The 18,608-nt window shown below is 30.4% G+C and overlaps 2 long non-coding RNA genes across 7 annotated transcripts in view; both read left to right on the top strand.

Annotated features, from left to right (window-relative positions):
- The window catches only part of LOC124954823, a 37,766-nt gene extending 23,312 nt beyond the window's left edge, over positions 1–14,454 (top strand). The window contains exon 6 of the long non-coding RNA XR_007102670.1: positions 13,416–14,454. This is a non-coding gene — a long non-coding RNA (uncharacterized LOC124954823). The remainder of the gene's footprint in view (positions 1–13,415) is intronic.
- Positions 14,455–15,651: 1,197 nt separating this feature from the next.
- LOC124954779 lies at positions 15,652–18,544 on the top strand. 6 transcript variants are annotated; one of them, XR_007102657.1, is made up of 6 exons: positions 15,652–15,890; positions 16,052–16,380; positions 16,521–16,751; positions 17,100–18,081; positions 18,232–18,387; positions 18,461–18,544. It is a non-coding gene; the product is annotated as an uncharacterized LOC124954779 (long non-coding RNA). The 6 variants fall into 6 exon arrangements; XR_007102656.1 differs by having other exon boundaries at positions 15,652–15,968; XR_007102659.1 differs by having other exon boundaries at positions 15,654–16,380; positions 17,100–17,262; positions 17,337–18,081.
- The last annotated feature ends 64 nt before the right edge of the window (positions 18,545–18,608 follow it).

Here is an 18,608-nt window from a genome sequence, read left to right as displayed (position 1 = left end):
GGACTCCTTTAAATTTATATTTTTCAAACAGTGTGGTACACCTCTATTCTTTCATAATATTCCGCACACATTTGTTTGTTTTTGTAGCAGCAATCTTCTGTGATTGCTACACTATTGTAGTAATTATCCATATAGATATCATGCCACAAGTAAAGGTACGGTGACAGTACCGACAATATGGTTTCTTTTAGTTTTATTCACCGGGCACAATATATATCAAAGTTACAAATGTAACCAGATCGTGCTTCACACAACATGCGTACTAATATTCCGTACTTGACAATCTTGTCAGGATTATAAGTGCGGAAGTAAAGCTTTCCGCGCCATGGTATAACGGCTTCGTCTAATGATAATTCTTTTGTTGGTTTATAGACGGTTCGAAATTTATGTTTGAAATGGTCTGTGATGGGTTTAATCTTGTCCAATCGGTCTTGACATTTTTCGTTATCGTTGAAATGCCAGTATTTCCAAATTTGGCGAAATCTATTTCTTGGCATGACTCTTCCGAAAATTGGTGTGCAAATTAATACTTGTTGACCAGTATTCATCTTTTTCTGACTTTTTTACTAATCCCATCAGAATTATTAAAGCGAGAAATTTTTTCATCTCCTCAGCGTCTGTATCCGTCCACTTCCTATCTTTACTTTCTTCGATATCAATTTATTGCCGTCCGTGATATAGATTCGTTTCAGTTACGAATAATTTCATTAAATCTTCACCAAAGAAAAGGTCTACAGCTGATTGTATGCTCCATTCATCAAGCGGTATTTGCACTCCTGCTTGTTCCTTACAGTTTTGCATATTACCGGTGCCGTTTGTTCGGGTCCATTCCATTTCCTCTTCGTCGGAAGTACTACTATCCTCCTCATCGGAATCTATTACTGATTTCGTCAAATTTTTCAGTTTTCTGAAAAGAAGCCATTCTTGTACACCACTTGTAGAAAGGATAAGCAACTTGGAATCTTGTTTCTAATATTATATCTACTATTTCTTCTATTTTTTCTATTTTTTCTATTTTTTTTAATATTATATCTATTGGGTTTTTTCCCAATCTATTTATCTATCAGATCTTCTGCTATTTTATTCCATCTTTCTATGTCTCCTGGTTCAGTTGCTCGTCTTCGAATTCACATTTTATGTCAATCCCCGGTATAGGCTTCATGACCTGATCAAAAACTGAATATCTTGAATTATAACAGAACCAACAATTATTTGGTTTTTCTCTTTACGAAGATCCAAATTACAGTGGCTTGTTTGTCCAAATACACAGTATACAAATCAATACCTGATGACTTACTAGAGATCTTTCTCAAATTTTCAGATATTATTCATCCAGTGGCATTATTCGCCAGTGGTAATAATCACGTATCGATTATTTAGAGGAATTCTTATTTCGAACGCGTAATCATAGTTCTTTTTGTTTGAGCCTCTGTCTCATTATGTACACGGGTGCTCTTTTCGCTCGTCTATAGAATACTTATATGGCTACTCATTATATTTTAAAAGAACTCAATGTATTGAAAAAATGTTGGTTAAAAATCTCTCGCTCTCTATAAGTGAAGTGTTTATGAACAGAATACCTTTAATATTTTGAAAAATCATGTCAGCCATGTGATGAATTTCTTGCGATAACACATGTCTGATAACACATGTTCGCCTTGAATATAAACGTTGTGATACACATTGATTTTCTTTGACTGACTTTAGGTTCATGCTCAAATAAAAACGTATTTATGCGGAGAATTTTATTTGTTTGTCTATTCGTTCTGATATTTTAAAACATTGTTACGTACGATGAACAATTATGTTTATAACTTATAAAAATATTTTAGAATAAATGAATAATATTTTGTAAAACTGTAGAATATTAAGAATATATGTTAAGTTAATATCATTACTTTTTGTTGAAAGATTTCAATAAAATATTGCGTTAAAATATTTCTGTCTAAACAAAGGAATAACAATGCGATTTTGTTTTCTTTAGTTTCTCATGAAAAGTTTGAAGTTATATTTTCAGATACAATCTATCGACATTTTATATAATCAATTTGTAGATATATATATTTATAGATATATATCAATTTGTATATATTCATAAACAAACATCAAAAAAAGAGAAAATCGCTGCCAAAAGAGATAGAAAGATGGATAACCATCATCTTGTCTGTTACATCATCCATATTGTGAATATTGACTCATGTTTGTCGATTGGTTCCAACTAACACAGTTTGACGATACAGAAACGCATATCTATAGAGATAAATATCTGTTTCGGAGTGCATTTTAACCACTTGTACTGGAAAGACATGTCACGTACGTCAAGATGTTTTTGTCTTCAAATTGTCAATGACGTGTCGATAACAATTGTCACAGAAATAAAAAAGACGTGTGTGACACGCCGATTGAAATCTTTGTTGCAGTATAATTTCAGAGGGGCGTGGAGTTATCGGTATTATTTCTCATACAGATATAGTAGTTCAAAATTTTTTCAATTTTCAATACATTTTCTTCTGTTCGTATAAAAGCATACAAATAGCATATAAAATAAGTGCTTATTTTGCTTTATGCATTTTGATATTATAAATTAAAAAATCAAATGTTCAATCCTGTTCAAAAAGAAGCATAATCGAGACTTCTATCCTTTCGAAAAACAATATCATCTTGGAGATTTTCTCAATTGTCTCACTTTTTACACTTTACTAATAATGAAGTTGTAAACAAAGATGATGATCCTTTATGTAAATTATGAAGTATAATCGACTATCTAAATAAAAAATTTAATAGTATTTACATTCCCAAGGAATATGTATCATTGGATGAATTTCTAATGAAGTTCACAGGTCGCATGTTATATAAGCAGGACAATCTATCAAAAAGAGCGCGCTTTGATGTGAACTTTTATAAACTACGTGAATCTAAATCGGGATATTAGATCAAATTTAAAATATACACGGGTCAAGACACAGAACAAAATTCAAACACTAGTGCATCAAAAAATATTACAATATTTATGTGCAAACTAATAGCTAATTACAGACAACCATGTTTATATAAAAATTAATGCTATAGGAACAGTGAAATTCAGAGGGAAAAATATGTCGAAAGAACTCGCAGCGGCAATACTGAAACTATCTAAAGTTATTCCAAGATCATGTAATAGTATTTTAGCTGCAAAATGGAAAGACAAAAAAGACATATATTTATTGTCACAAAATACAAGAAAATAGAAATGATAGAAGTGGAAAAGAAGAGGTGGAAAAATAATAATAGCTACGCTATAAAGCCCAATATCATTTTGCAGTATAATGATGACATGGATGGGGTAGATTTACAAGATAATTACTTATTTTCCTTTTCATTGATGAGAAAGTATGTAAAAAGTCAATAAAAAAATATTTTTTTATTTAATAGACATTGCACTTTTTAATGCTTACGTTTCATTTTTCAAAAAAATAGATATAGCGAAAAGTAAAAAATAATCGTTTTAAAAATTTCGTTTAGATGTGGCAGAACAAATTTTACAAAGTATGTATTGCTGATTATCAAAAACATGGAAGAATGTCTGCTAATGAAACACCATATCGTTTCTAAGCAAAACAATGGGGATATTTTCCAAGGAATATTCTACCCACAAAAGCTAAAAAAAGTCCACAAAGAAGGTGTAGAATATGTGTAAAACATGAAAAAACGCAGTAACATTACATAGGAATGCAAAGAATACCTTACAGCACTACATATATCAGACTATTTTGAAATATACCATATTATATAAGATTATTAATAAAGAAAAATTAGTATTCATCTATGTAAAATTCTTTGAGTAAGACTTTATAGTCTTCTCGTTTTAAATAACGCCTTACGGAAAGTTACAGTGTATTGTTCTGGTACGCGTATCTATGAAATAATTACCAGCACAAGTGGCCACTTCTATATTCATACTATAGCTCACATAGACTGAATCAAGAAAGAATAATTTATTGAAATCTATTGGTATGCAACTGGTTTAATTTGTGGCCGATACATGACACGAGATTACTCGCGAGACTATTTTATGATATGACCTGATATGATATAAGACTTGATATTAAGTAATTGTGAGATTATAAGTTTTTCGTAAATTTCTTGTAAGTGAAAGGATTCTTTTTTTGTCTTGGAATCTCTGTCTAGAAGAAAGACTCATGTCTCACTTAAAGATAATAAGGACCTTCTAAAAAAACATCCTTGTAGGCGAATACTTATTTACCCTTATTTTAAGGATAAATTAGGAACAGAGTTTCAAAAAATCAATTCTGGAAAGAAAGGACTTAATAATGATGCGTGGCTAAGAACACTGTCTGTCATATAAAAGATGTTAGAATATAGAAATTTTTGCGATGCGGACACAAGATAAGAAGTAAAACAATTAAGATAAAATTATTAAAAACAGATTAAATAAAAGAATATAAAATGAAGATAACTAAAAATAAGAAATTCTAGAATACATTATCATCAATGAATGCCGATTAAAAAAGAGACTGAAAGGTAGCAACGAAATTTTTGCACAAATGAATTAATTACAACTAATATTTTATTCATATCAATCAGTAAGTTGAGCTTCCTTTATATACAGTTCCTGCTCCTGTGTCAGTATTTAAGAAGCTCTAAGATATAGTGTGAAGGAAATCAGAATCTGGCCGAAAATCAGTCATACTAATAGAATATAATCTCCGGGATAGGATAGATGGAAGAATAGAAGGGGAAACTCATGTCAATCTCGAATTGGCATATCTTTCTCTTTTAATGTGATGGCTCTAGAATTTATATTATTATCGTGTGTGCGAGTCAAGTTATTTCAGTAATGTCGGACATGAGTCGTAGGCTATGTCTAATACCGCAATTAATGTAGTTAGGAAATTACTCTAGGAATTCCTTAGGAGGATTATTGAATTTTGAACCCATTAAAAAGGAAAATATAACCTTAAGCCAAGTTCACAACGCAATGAAGAAAAGAGAAAATTGGCATGATAACGCGTTTAATGTCTTTTCACTAATAATATTGTCTTTTTAAGGTATAAATATCACAAATGATGATTACACTAAACAGTCTCGATTCTATTCCTGATTATAAGTTGCACAATACCTATTGCAAGCAGATTCGTATTACGAGATGATAATTATATTTCAAAGGCTGCTGGAAATGAAAGGAGAAAGGAAAGAAGCCTGTTTCTCGTGCTATCAAAATTGTCGATGGCAAAGCCGATTGCTGGAATGAATGATCCGTCACAGTTACTCCTCTTTAGTGACATTCGATGAAGAAAAATGGGACAAATAAGGAATTTTCTTCAGACTCTTTCTTATGACAAACATAAAGGCGACAATCCTGATCAAATCGCTCGAATACATGAGAACAGTCTTTTAAACTATTATGATTTTAGTATGTAGGATTATAATAGCAACAATATACAAAAGGAAAATGTATATGGTGTGTTGTTCAGGCAAAGACAACACATTTAGGCAACACGTGCGAATAATGCTTTTCCTTAATTTCTTTTTTTTGATCAAAACATCGAAAGCTACTTTATGCCAAGAAGAACAGATTTCTGTATATCTCCTAAACATAATCTCCTAAACATAAACCAAATGAGTTATCGAGCTTAGAAATAATAGGACAGCGATATTGAATCAAAGATCCCCGAGTTATTCGATGATCTGCGAGAAAAATTTAAATAATCCATGAATTTTCAAAAAGTTAAACTAGAATTTTGTAAATTATTAAATAAAATTGAGATTTCAACTTTTTACAAAATTCAAAAAGGAAATTTAAAATTATTTACTAAATTAGTACAATATTGTTTACTTATGAAACATTGTTTAAACAAACATAATATATTAAATATTAAGGTATATTAAATATTAATTAAATCTTGAAGCATTTCTGACGAATAGCACTTTTAGAAGTTTGATTTACAATTGAAGAGGCTACATGTGTCGCTGAGTAAGTCGTACGTATATATAAAGCCGTTCATCGGCTTTATATGAATATATATATATGAATATAGTGACTCAAAACATCTTGTAAAGAATTCTTTGTGAAAAAGGCAGTCTTCAATTAGTAATGAAATGATTCGGTTAAAAGGAATAATTTAGCTTTTATTTTTGAAATATTAATAAATCTACCTATGTTACTTTGACTCTGGCTAAATTCACCACAATCCGTTCTTGAATCTCATCCTCATGGCAGTAATAGTGTTCCTGAAATTGAGCTAGCATCGTAAACCTGACAAGCCTATTTTTTATTGTGTCAAAAGCTATCCATCAACGAACCGATGAAGTTCCTTTCTGATTAAGTCCACGAAGCAAATTGTTAAGCGAGGTCTGGAACACTGCAGTCCTGGATATGAATTGTCAATAATAATTCATCACACTTAAGAATCTTCACAGTTTTTTATTGTTGTTGGCAGTAAAAACTTCGGCACGATCTCGACACGTTCCACTAATGGCTATGTGTCGTGTTCGTTAACTGAATAGTCAAGGAGCTTTACTGCTTTCTTCTCAAAAATATATTTGGAAGGATTTATAACGATTTCTTAATTATTAAAATGATCGAAAAGAGTTCGTGGGTGTTTATCGTTGATTAAAACCACGAGAATATCACCTAAATACGCGTAGCAAAAATCTAGTCCCTGTAATGCATTATCAATAAACCTTTGAAATGTTCGCGCTGCATTGCGCAATCCGAAAGGTATTCTCGTAAATTCGTACAATCGAAAGGATATTGTGATCGCAATTTTGTAAATGTCTTTTGATCGAGATTTACAAAAAATTTCAGCAAAAACTTCATATAAAAGTTAATATAAATAACAAATATAATGTTAACAATGTAGCAGTCTATTTTGGTTATTTCGTATATATTTTTCCAAGCAGTAAATAATTAAAACATTTAAAAACAAATTAGATGTATAGTAATATGTGGTATTTGTAAATTATATTTATTTAATTACATTATTTTATTTATTTAATTACATTATTTAATTAATTTATTTAAAAACAAAAGATATTTGTTTTTGGGTAAATATGCAAAGAAAATCAAAGTAACATAGTAATCTTTAACATAATATATTTCTTTCTGAAAGAAAAGAAAATTATCTAAAATTTAGCAAAACAGCCATTTCCGATAAAAACTTCGAAATGTTTATTTAAAAACAAGTGAGCGATTAGACACAATTACAGAGAATTCTGTATGTAATTATTATCACAAAAGCATTGTCTTGCTTTTTTTTTTTATTTATTTATGGAAATAAAATCAATGGCGATAACTACTATGATAATGGGTGTTGACGCACACATGCGTCTCTTCATTGCTCACGGTACTTTCTCTTAAGGATTATATAATACCATTGGAAACAGTTATTCTTGGGAACTTATCGACTATTAACTAAACAAAACGCATAGATAAAAAACACATGGCCACTTTTATCTGGGCCTAGACATTCTTAGTAAAGTATCTGGGTTTTGATAATATGTCAACTTGGCCAATAAATAAAGTAAAAGTAAAGCCTAGCTAAGTAAAAGTAGAAGCCTAGGCTCGATAAGCTTAGGGCTATCTGCGCCTAGCTTTGAAATATCCATTGACACTCTATAATCTTCAAGAGCACTAGAACAAAGGGGCACACATGGAATGTTTAAACATTTCAACGAACTATTCCCGACTAATGGACATTTATTCTTTCCCTTTCTATAGGTCAAACCCCGCCCTTTACTAATCTTATTTGAGTTTACGTGAGTTTACATCATACACGAGACACACAAACAATTGTAACTCATACAATCAAATACACGGTGAGATTTACATATCGCAATTACTTCTCCATTTCTCACGGGATCCTTTAAAGAACACGCGTTCTCCCATTAATTTGCGGGAACGCGGCGAGCGGTATTTTGCTGACGGCCAACAACGGTATCTTAGTCTAGTACCGCCACTCTTATTCATCGCGACCAGTGGGTCTATAGCTCAGACATCAAGGACGAGACGGGGGACATTTCTTCCGTGCGAATTGACTGTCATCGCTGGTCCGGTGCGAAAAGCGTATTTTCAAAAACGCTTTCGTCAATAATCAACAATAGATATTTAAATAAGTTATCTGAGAAAAACTGTTAATTATATCAACCAACCTGGAACAAAAAAAGATTAATTATAAAAGATAATAAAGAAATATATTATAAGTTAGAGTTTGCTTGTCCTTAGTGCATTAATTTAATTTAAAAAGTTTTTTAGACTAACTCTGTGAATCTTATAAAATGCTTTATTATATTAATTATACAACTGAATTTTCTTAGATGTGTTTGATTAAATCAAGCCTTTATAGTTATATTTCTAAATATTTGGAAATAGTTGACATAGCTTTAGCCTGCAAACAATATTTTTAAAAATGAGATTAAAATATATGTTATAATTTTAAATAAAAACGAGCATCATTTCTAAATTATACTCGTACTTTACAACGCTAAATTGATAAACTGCTTGTTATACAAGTACAAAATAAGTTGAATAACACATGCAGTCTAATATTGATATTATATAAATCGATATTATTTCATATATTAACAAACTATAACATATCATTCCTGAGTTACAAACATTAGTAAAAGTAAGCGATAACATCAACTGATTTTCAATATTCTGAAGACATAAAAAAGAATATTTAAAATACATAGAGATATTAGTAAAATATCATATAAAATGTACAAAGGTGCAGCAATGCAAGAAAAGTTATAATGTTAAAAAATTTTTAATTTATGGAGACATGGTTTCGCAAAGGAGCATAATAGTCAGAGAACAAAGGATGAAAGAGCAACGGAGTTACAGCTTCTCGTCCTATTGTGAATGTATTAAATATAACGCAAAAGCAGGATCTGTAAACATGGACCTGCCACTCTTGTTCCCCGAAATGAGAACTCAAACTTCGTACTAAAAGGTACAACGTGGGAGCGGACCCAAACGTGATTTTGCATAATCGGCAATAGTACTTATATCAAGCTTGCAAGTTTATATAACAAAAGAAGTACCTGTCGAATCGGAGTCTGTCACTGAATCTTCCGAAGGAGTAGAGAGGAGTTTAAAAATGGTAGTTAATGTTACTAAAAAAGAAATTTTATTTCCAATTAGCTCTATTTATTTAAAAAAATTTATTCAGGTGCTTTGATACTTGATTCAGTTTATCTTGTTTGAAATAAATTACATTTATTAAATTACATAAATACAATAATATTAATAATATTAATAATAATTACAATAATAATAAAATTACCGATTATAATTTTAATGTCATTATAATAGTAAAAAAGATAATTCAGATAACAACAAAAATAATAATAATAATGATTTTAACGCTGATAACGATAAAACGATATGCATAACATTAATTTTTCTTTGATGGTCTGAGAATGCCAATCTTTACGCACAAACCCAGGGAATCCGCCCGCCAGAGGAACCCTTCACCATTTGGGTCCCCCAATATGCTCCTAGAGTGCCGGGTTCACCTTTGGCATAGGAGCGAACAAATAAACTCATATCCAAAGTGATACGATCCCGGCACCGCAATGTGGTAATACTTCGAGATGGCGCCGCTGCATCAAGTCCCTCTACGGGACACTCCCTCCGGCACTATTGAGCGGGAGCCTGGATCAACGTTGGGGACGCGTCTATGGGCCGCCCATATCCTCTTTTTTCTGTGCAAGATGGCCCTGACGTATCAGGCAACCTTGTTCCACTCTTCCTGATCTCGGAGCATTTTCTCCACAACGTTGTCTGGAGAGATGTTTTCGAGGTCCTGCTCCAAGGCGAGACGGTCGGCGCTCCACCGGGTCCATTTGAAGACCGTGTGGTGAGCGTCGTTGGCGGTCGAGTCCCCATAGGGGCAGCTGCCGACTGCTACCTTCCTCATTTTTGCGAGGTTGGAGAATAGGCTATGTCAAGAATTGGGTGAGATAAAAGTTGACCACACCGAGCTCCCGGTTTTGCCAGTTGTCTAGTCGTATATGTAAATAAATGTAATTTATTTCAAACAAGATAAACTGTTTTTGTTATGCTTTTGTTTTTGACATAACCTGATTTATAGTCGTACTGTCCATTGCCAGAGTCACATTTTAGCAAAGAAGATTTTCTTAAAAGTGTTTCCTTTTGTTATTTGCTTTGAATTTTGCACCGATATGAATTCAACCGATATTCGTGTAATTTTCTTATATGAGTATAAACTTGGTAATAATGCTGCAAAAGCTGCACGCAATATAAACCAGGCGTTTGGGGAAAATACTGTGAACGATCGAAAAGTGCAACGTTGGTTTGAAAAATTTCGGTCTGATGATTTTTCCCTGCAAAATGAACCGGGTGGAAAACCCGAAACGTCTGTGAAAAATGATGCTCTGAAAGCATTGGTGGAAACGAATCCAACTATTTCTTCAAGGGAACTTGCTGCCAGAATGGAAGTTGACCATACAACAATATTGCGACATCTTTCTGAAATTGACAAGATGAAAAAAATGGATAAGTAGATACCGCACGAACTAATCGAGCGAAATAAGCTGGATCGCTTGAACGTATGCTCATCATTACTAACCCAATTTAATCGAGATCCATTTTTCGATTGGATCATTACTTATGATGAAAAATGGATTCTTTACGACAATAGGAAAAGGTGTGCTCGGTGGCTTGATAGGGATGAGGCTTGTGCTCATACTCCACGGCCATCACTTCATTCACGGAAAATTTTAATCACAGTTTGGTGGAATGTGACAGAAGTAATACACTACTCATTCCTGGAATGACAATTACAGCCGAAAAGTATTGCCAGTACATTGAAGAAATGCATGAAAAATTGAAAATTATACGCCCATCACTTGTTAATCGGCATGGCCCAATACTTCTCCACGACAACGCTCGGCCGCATATATCGTACAAAACAATTGCGAAATTAAATGAATTAAAATATGACATTTTGCAGCACCCACCCTATTCACCGGATCTTTCGCCAACCGACTTTCATTTATTTAAACATTTAGAACTGTTTTTACGGGCTAAACAGTACGAAAATGAAGACAGTCTGAAAAATGCCATATCAGAATTCATTGATTCTAAAGATCAGAATTTCTTCAAGACAGGCATCTATGCATTAAAATCTCGTTGGAAAAAGTGTATTGAAGTAAATGGAGCATATTTTGATTAAATAAACAGCTTGTGGAAAAAGATATGCAGTTTAATATATTCACTTAAGAATCCGACATTTCATTCGCACCAACCTAATACTTACTATGGCTGTGGTACACAGTAGGATTTTACAAACTTTAACATTACTCGATCACAACTCAGCAATTGATACAACGCAGAGTGTTTGATAGTTGACATATAAAGATACATATTTCATAATAGATCAATACAAATAAATAGCGACACAAGCCCTATTTACAAAAATTTATTTGTTTTAAATTTAACTTAAAGTTGGTCTGGGGTATCATACACACTAGGTGCATAACTAGGATTAATAATATAAATACTATTATTTTATATTATTGAAATGTTGATAATAAAACTAAAAATAATATCAATTTTATTTTACTTCGAACAAAATATTTATAATAATTGCATATGATCTTTTGTTTAACATAGAACGAACCGTAATTATTGTTTACTAATATTTTTTTGTATTTATAGTAGAAAAGATATCAAAGCTTTTCTTTAATACATAAATTTTTATTAGTCGTGAAATTAAATAAAAGAAGAAATCATTCAAAAGAAAATAAAAAAAGAAGCTATAAAAAAGTCATTTTTTCATTTTGGTATGTATAATGTATATACATAGTTCTGAATTTTGTGATTATCTTAGTTGTGTATAGCAAGAATAAGAACTATATATAATTGCAAAATTTATATGTATATAATTATATTTTTATTCTATAATAAGTTTTCTATTTTCTTCACATCTATAAAATATTCATTTATTTACACAGAGCATTTACAGATTACATTTTAAGCAATCACTGAATTGGTCACTGATCATACTTAATCACAATTAAGTGATAAAATTTATAATTTAAATATATTGAAATGATAACTTTAATGAGCTTGCTGCTAACAAGTAACAAGAGCAAACAACGTATGCTTGCATAGGACAAAAATAAACCAATTTTCGTAATAAATTTATGTTACGAAATAATGTAGAAACTATTAAACTACGTTTATTATAAATCGGAAAAGACGAAAAAAACTTCAAAAAATACTATCAATTTATCGATCAATCGAGTAAGTAAATAACAAGTGATAATATTGCCATAAAAATGAACATCACGTTAAAATTGGTGAAACCAATAATATTAAAATTAGAAAAAGAAATTAATTAAAATCGTTGTAAATTTAAGAATTACGGCACACTCAAAGAATGCAGCTGAAGAACGAGACAGCGGATCCCATACAACAAAACACTAAAGAACCAAGGAACAGTCGGAATATCTCAATAACTTTCTTCTCAATAACTGATATTTCCACAAATACATTATTTTAATTTCAATTCGCAAAGTATTCATCATCGCGTATCTACCTCACGAGGTCCACGGAATTCTTCAAAGAATTTGTGTTCTCCCATTTATTTATTTACGGGAACGCAGCGAGAGGTATTTTGTTAAGGGCCTTCAATGGTTTCCAAACCTTGTACTGCCGCTTTTATTCATCACGATCAGAGTGGGTCTACGACTCTGACAATAAGGAAGAAACTGAGGAAAAATTCTCCCTGCCAATCAATTAACATTCCTAGCTTGGTACGAGAAGCGCATCTGACCGCACTCTTGTAGTTGCGCCCTTACGATGCAACAATTACTTTTATTATAGTTATTATCATTATCATTATTATCTATGCATCTATCTATTGGGTTGACAACTAAGTAATTGCGGAAAGTGTGAAGTCCATCTGTCGACAAAATCCGCAATCACTTAGTTGCCAACCCAATACTACGCATCATATCTACTACGCATCATTGTAAGATTGTAAATTTGTTTAAAGACTTGACGAATATAAGAACATTGACGAATCTCACGTCGAACATAATGCAGCAATGATAATGGACAAAAAATCGGATCGATTAATTCTTGCGATACTGTGCTCACATGTATTATGAGCAAGAGATGATAGAGGTTAATCAGCTTTGTTTTTTATCATAATTACCACGTTTTTATCTTTTTGTTCCCTATTTCGTCATACCACATTTCTTTTGTTCTTTTAGAGATGAAATATGATCAGTTAATTTTTTTTTAATATTTTTATTGCGATCACATTCTTATTATCTTCTGTCCGTCTCCTACTGCTATCATAAGATAATTTTTACTAAATAAGAAAGGAAAAACATTGTTCTTGATTAATTTCGTTTTACTTTTTTTTTTATTTCAACAGCAAAAGAATTCTTAACTCTCCTCAACACGTTTTGGGTTCATTGTCGATCACAAATTTTTTTCTAAGGAGCTCGTCTTAACCGCTAGAAAGATGCACGTTTTCAAAAATTCGCCAAATTGTTCAGCGACGCTAAAAGATCATCAAGTTACACCTTTCATAACATGTGCGGAATACCATTCGAGAATTATGGATGAGAGGAATACGAAGAGGAATCAAAGAGATGGTTCTTGGATTCTTAAGAAACTATGCTCGTCGCGTACAAGGGAAGCGAGGTGAAAAGAGACTTCCTGAGAGCAATCATTATCGGAGCATCAGTTTAGAATACCTCAATTATCGAACGAAATTCGAGGACCTTGTATCATGTTGAGGGAAGGGGTATGAAAGATGCGCAAAATAATTGTCTCCTGGAAAAAATAACATACAGTAACCAAAGGAAGAAAAGACTGCATTGCGTGTTCTGTGAAAGTTGTCATATTCAGACAATGGTGCTACGAATGAAAATATAAAAAAAGAAAATAAATGCGAACGAAAATAGACAGAAAGAAACCATTTTTTCGCAGCACCCTTCCCTTCATCCATGGTCAGCAGCCGACTGCCGACGGGAAGAATGCGGAACCCCTTACAACAGGGATTGCACAAAAATGTAGTGAGTGCAGTTCTCGGTCAATAATAACGAAAAATAGAAGCTGTATAAATCCAAAAGCGATCCAGTTCTAGCTATTTATATATATATACATACATATAGTTATATCTTGGCTACATATCTCTTTCATATATACATTGTTTATAAAATAGTGCATCTCTACCATTGATACTTCGTACCGAGCAGTGCATTTAATAACATCGAATTGTATATGTAATATACTTATAAGGATCTATATCTGCGAAACACATGATTTCCAGAAGTGAAAATTTTTTATATTTCAGATTTACTATCTCATACCATAACATCTGTCAAATTTCGTCTCGATTAGCTACAAGTGCTTTTATGAAGTACAACCGAAATTTGTTAAAATATTTTCTTTGCGAAACTGTTACTGTTAACTACTATTAATTACTAATTTTAATTATTATTTATAATTTATTATTAAATTATTAATAAAAACTAGAGATTTAAATTATTAAACTTTAATTATAACTAATAACAAAAAACTAGTACATTAAATATTATTTTATAAATTTATTTGTATTAAAATTTTTTAATCTGTAGATCTGAAATAGCAATTAACACTAATTAGATTAGTAATAGTGTACCATATTATTTCTATATATTTTTATTAACATAAAATTACAAGAGATAACAGTAAAATTTATAGCTTTGATTAATAAGAGAAGAGCATGTTCTGTTTTTTCGGATTTCTAAGAATTATTAATCGCTGTTTTGTACGACTATTTGTACGACCTTACTCTCTTTTTTTTTTATTTTTCTTTACGCAAGTATCGATCGCATCCCACTTAAAATCATTTTCATTCTAATTGAGAAGGATAATAGTCAATCTTCCTATTAAAAGATGAATATACTTGGTATTAATAGAGGATAGAATAAAATAAAGCGTTTAAATAGTTTCAAATGACTTAAAAAGAAGAAAAAAGACTAAAACTTTTCCCTCATTTGATCTAGAATCATAGGAAAGTGAATTACTGAAACGAGATTGGCTGGATGAAATCACACGCTGATTGGCAAATAATGTCATGATGTCATAAAATACAACTGTAGCGACTCCTAATAAGCGCGCGTCTTTTTTAAACTAGTGTATAATACTAAGATAAAATAATATAATAATCAAAACGAAAAAATTTAATATTAATAGATTTGTTAACAGTAACGTAGTCTTACATCATTTTAATATCTATATTCATTTAAATAATCATACCATCTGATTCATAGCTATGAACATTTGAAAATTACATGTGTTGTTTAGTTAGCGGTCTCATTTTAAAATTGTGAATTGTGAATTGTAAACATTTTAAAATTCAATTATGTTAAGATTATTTTAATAATAATGATAAAAATTATTCAGACTTATATTAATTAATTACTTAATAATTAATTATTAACTAATTATTTAATTATACATATAATGATTTAACGTTAAAATAATTAGATCGGACTAATATATAAACTTCTTATTTAAATAATCAATTATTTTATTTATGTTATTTATTTTATTATGTTATGTATTTTTCGAAAAAAATTTTATTTCCGCGGAAGTGATTAATGAGCTGTCATATTTTCTGGCATTTCTATTTTTTGTTTGTCCTCAAGTATGTCCAGTGTATTGTCATGTAGTCTTTTATTAGTATAAGTGGCTATTATAAATTATATCCTGATTTATTCTTTTCATTTATTGAATTTTCTAATAAATTTGTAGTTTAGAAATCAAAATTAATGTGTCAAAAGTTTATAAAATGACAAAAATTGGCTAAAACTAAAAACTAACCTCTAAACATGAGTTTAACCATTTAAAGAAACCGGTATTAATAACATATATTAACTAAAGTTTCGGAAGTTTCTGTTATATTATTGATTCCAATTTATTTTTTTCAATAGTGGTAATAGTACTACTTGTAATATTTATTTTTCTTACCTATTATTGTTTACAAAATACAAATTTTATTTTGGGTGGATATTTTAGGACGTTTTTATATGGATATGAAATAGAGTTGTAAGAGACTTTATTATATTAACCATTGATAGAGGATCAAAGTAATTTTCTGAGAGAATTTTAAATTGTTAAAATCTGTCAAAGATCAGGAGATTTCTTGAGGAAAAAGAGCAGATCTGAGCCATAATTATGCAGAATATTGACAAAATGTTTTGGAAGAAGTGTTATATTAATTAGTAACATTCTAATATTCATAAATAGTTTATCAACAAGCGAGATAAAATTTAATAAATATTCCATCAAATAAATAATCTTGTATTATTCTTTTTGTAAATTACAAGTTGCTTTCTTTTTTTCTCGTAAGGAGGTTTTACGTATATTTATGTAAATATACATAAGAAGTGGAAATGATGTTGAATAAAATATTTATATAAAAAAATATATTTTTTCTTTCATCTAAAATTATGTCAATGTATGCCATTAATGTCCAATGTTTCAGAATTGCCGATCTGTTAATTCTCAGAAATCTATTGCATCATTTAAACACAAGAAAACAAGTCGATTTAAAAGTGTATTATTACGTAACGCTGTTACGTTCATCTCATTTATCTTTATGAGCTGATATATTTTCCATTTAGCTTTACAAGATAGGTTATATTTTAAGAAGAAAATAAAAGTAATACATTGTGCTTGGATTTATAAAGAAATGCTCAAATTGTCTACTTCAGAGGTGAATCATTGGCTGGACAAATAAGAAATATTAATTTTTTTCTTCTAATTTAATTTATGAGTAATAAAATATATTAAATATTTGTTAAAGACAGCATGAACAACAGAAAATAACAAACACTTGTTCTTTTTAAACAAATCTAAAATTTTCTTTACAATAAGCAGAAACGATAAGTTAAATTGTTAAAAACTATTACACTTGTCTCTGATCTCTCCTTTTTATATAAATAACATATATTTTATAATTTATTATTTATAAATAAAATAATAATTTATAAATTATAAAGAATCCTATATCATCATCATGAAGTATACGTTCATAAATATATACATATATTGATTTTTCCAGATGTTTAATCTCAGATAGTTAATAACACTAATGGATTAATAACACATTGGTTATTAACATACATGGTTAATAACACTAATGGATTAGATTACATAAGAGACAATATTCATTATATTTTGATTGATTCAATTCATACATTTAACATTATCTGTATTTCTTACTGGTAAGTGAAATCAGTTCTAATTGCAAATCTAATCGTGTTTTTTACTCTTCAAGGAAAGTAAATTCCTCGTTTAGAAAACTGGAAAATAATCATACTCAGGAGAATGATCGTCGTTCCAGTATATATTAGAAAGAAATTGACAAAGCTAATATTGTTATCAATCCAATGAACAGGTGAAAGATTGCATGATAAACGAATTAATTGGTCTTGTGGAGATTATAAAAATGTAAATCTAGAAAATATCTTTTTCGAGAATTATCGAGAAAATAGGAAGTAAATAATACATCGATGATTAGAACCATTTAGAAAACCTATAAAGTGATGTACTTTATATTATAAACAATGTTTTATATATATACATATATATATTACCGTAATTATGGCAATAAAGCAGTGTTAATTTATCGATCAAATTTGCTAGCTTAGACACAATCGTGGGAAAGATATGTTTTGGAAAAAAGGTGTTTTATTACAAATTATACTGCATTTGAAAATTTTCAAAGATGAAAAATTCTTTGAAATTCAATGGTAAAGTATTTAATTAACTATTAGTTAACTGCCATGGATTTTTACTTCAATTAGACAGAACATACTTTTTGGTTATTCTATGGATAAATCACATTACGAACCAAAATTTTAGATCTGCCAATTAAGGATGAAAATAGGAGGACAATGCTTTGTCTATTTATGTTAATAGAAAGATCATTGTTGAAAGAAGAATAAATTTGAATGGTGGTCAACGTGCCCATATCTATCTTGCTACGACAATCTATGCTGCTGCAGAGGGTAAATCACTTTCGAGGATATACACTCAAGAAGGTAAATGTATTATCGAACAGTCCATATATGAATGAAAAATAAGACAATAATCTTAATGACCCATCTGTTGCAATTTCTAAAATATGTCAAACTGGTTCAAACCAAAACTGATTTAATAATCTCAATGCTTTTGACGTTGATTTCACCTAGTTTATAATGGAAAAGAATGAAGAATCTTTTTACAAAAAGAAGATCGAAGAGTCAAGAGATTAATAACTGTAATAACAATGGTAGGAAGCGTAAACCATAGTATTGGGTTCTTTGAGATTTTTATGTGGTAATCGGTTAAACGATTGGAAGGAATAAGTAAATAGATTTATTATAAACTAAAATATAAGTTTTCTAATTGACTAATTATTTATCTTGTTATTTCCGAAAGTTCGATTCTGGGTAACCGGTCACGTAAAACAACGTTTCAAGATTTACCGACGATTAAAGCATTAAACGCTGAGAAAATTCTTGTCAACGAATTCAACAATCAAGAATTCAACAAACAAAGAAAAGATCTTCATTCATCTACCTGCTTG

This window comes from Vespa velutina, chromosome 16 (assembly GCF_912470025.1).
Source record: "Vespa velutina chromosome 16, iVesVel2.1, whole genome shotgun sequence".
NCBI classification, from domain to species: Eukaryota; Metazoa; Arthropoda; class Insecta; order Hymenoptera; family Vespidae; genus Vespa; species Vespa velutina.
Note: the sequence above shows the minus strand (reverse complement) of the source record. Positions and strands in the feature narration are given on the sequence as shown.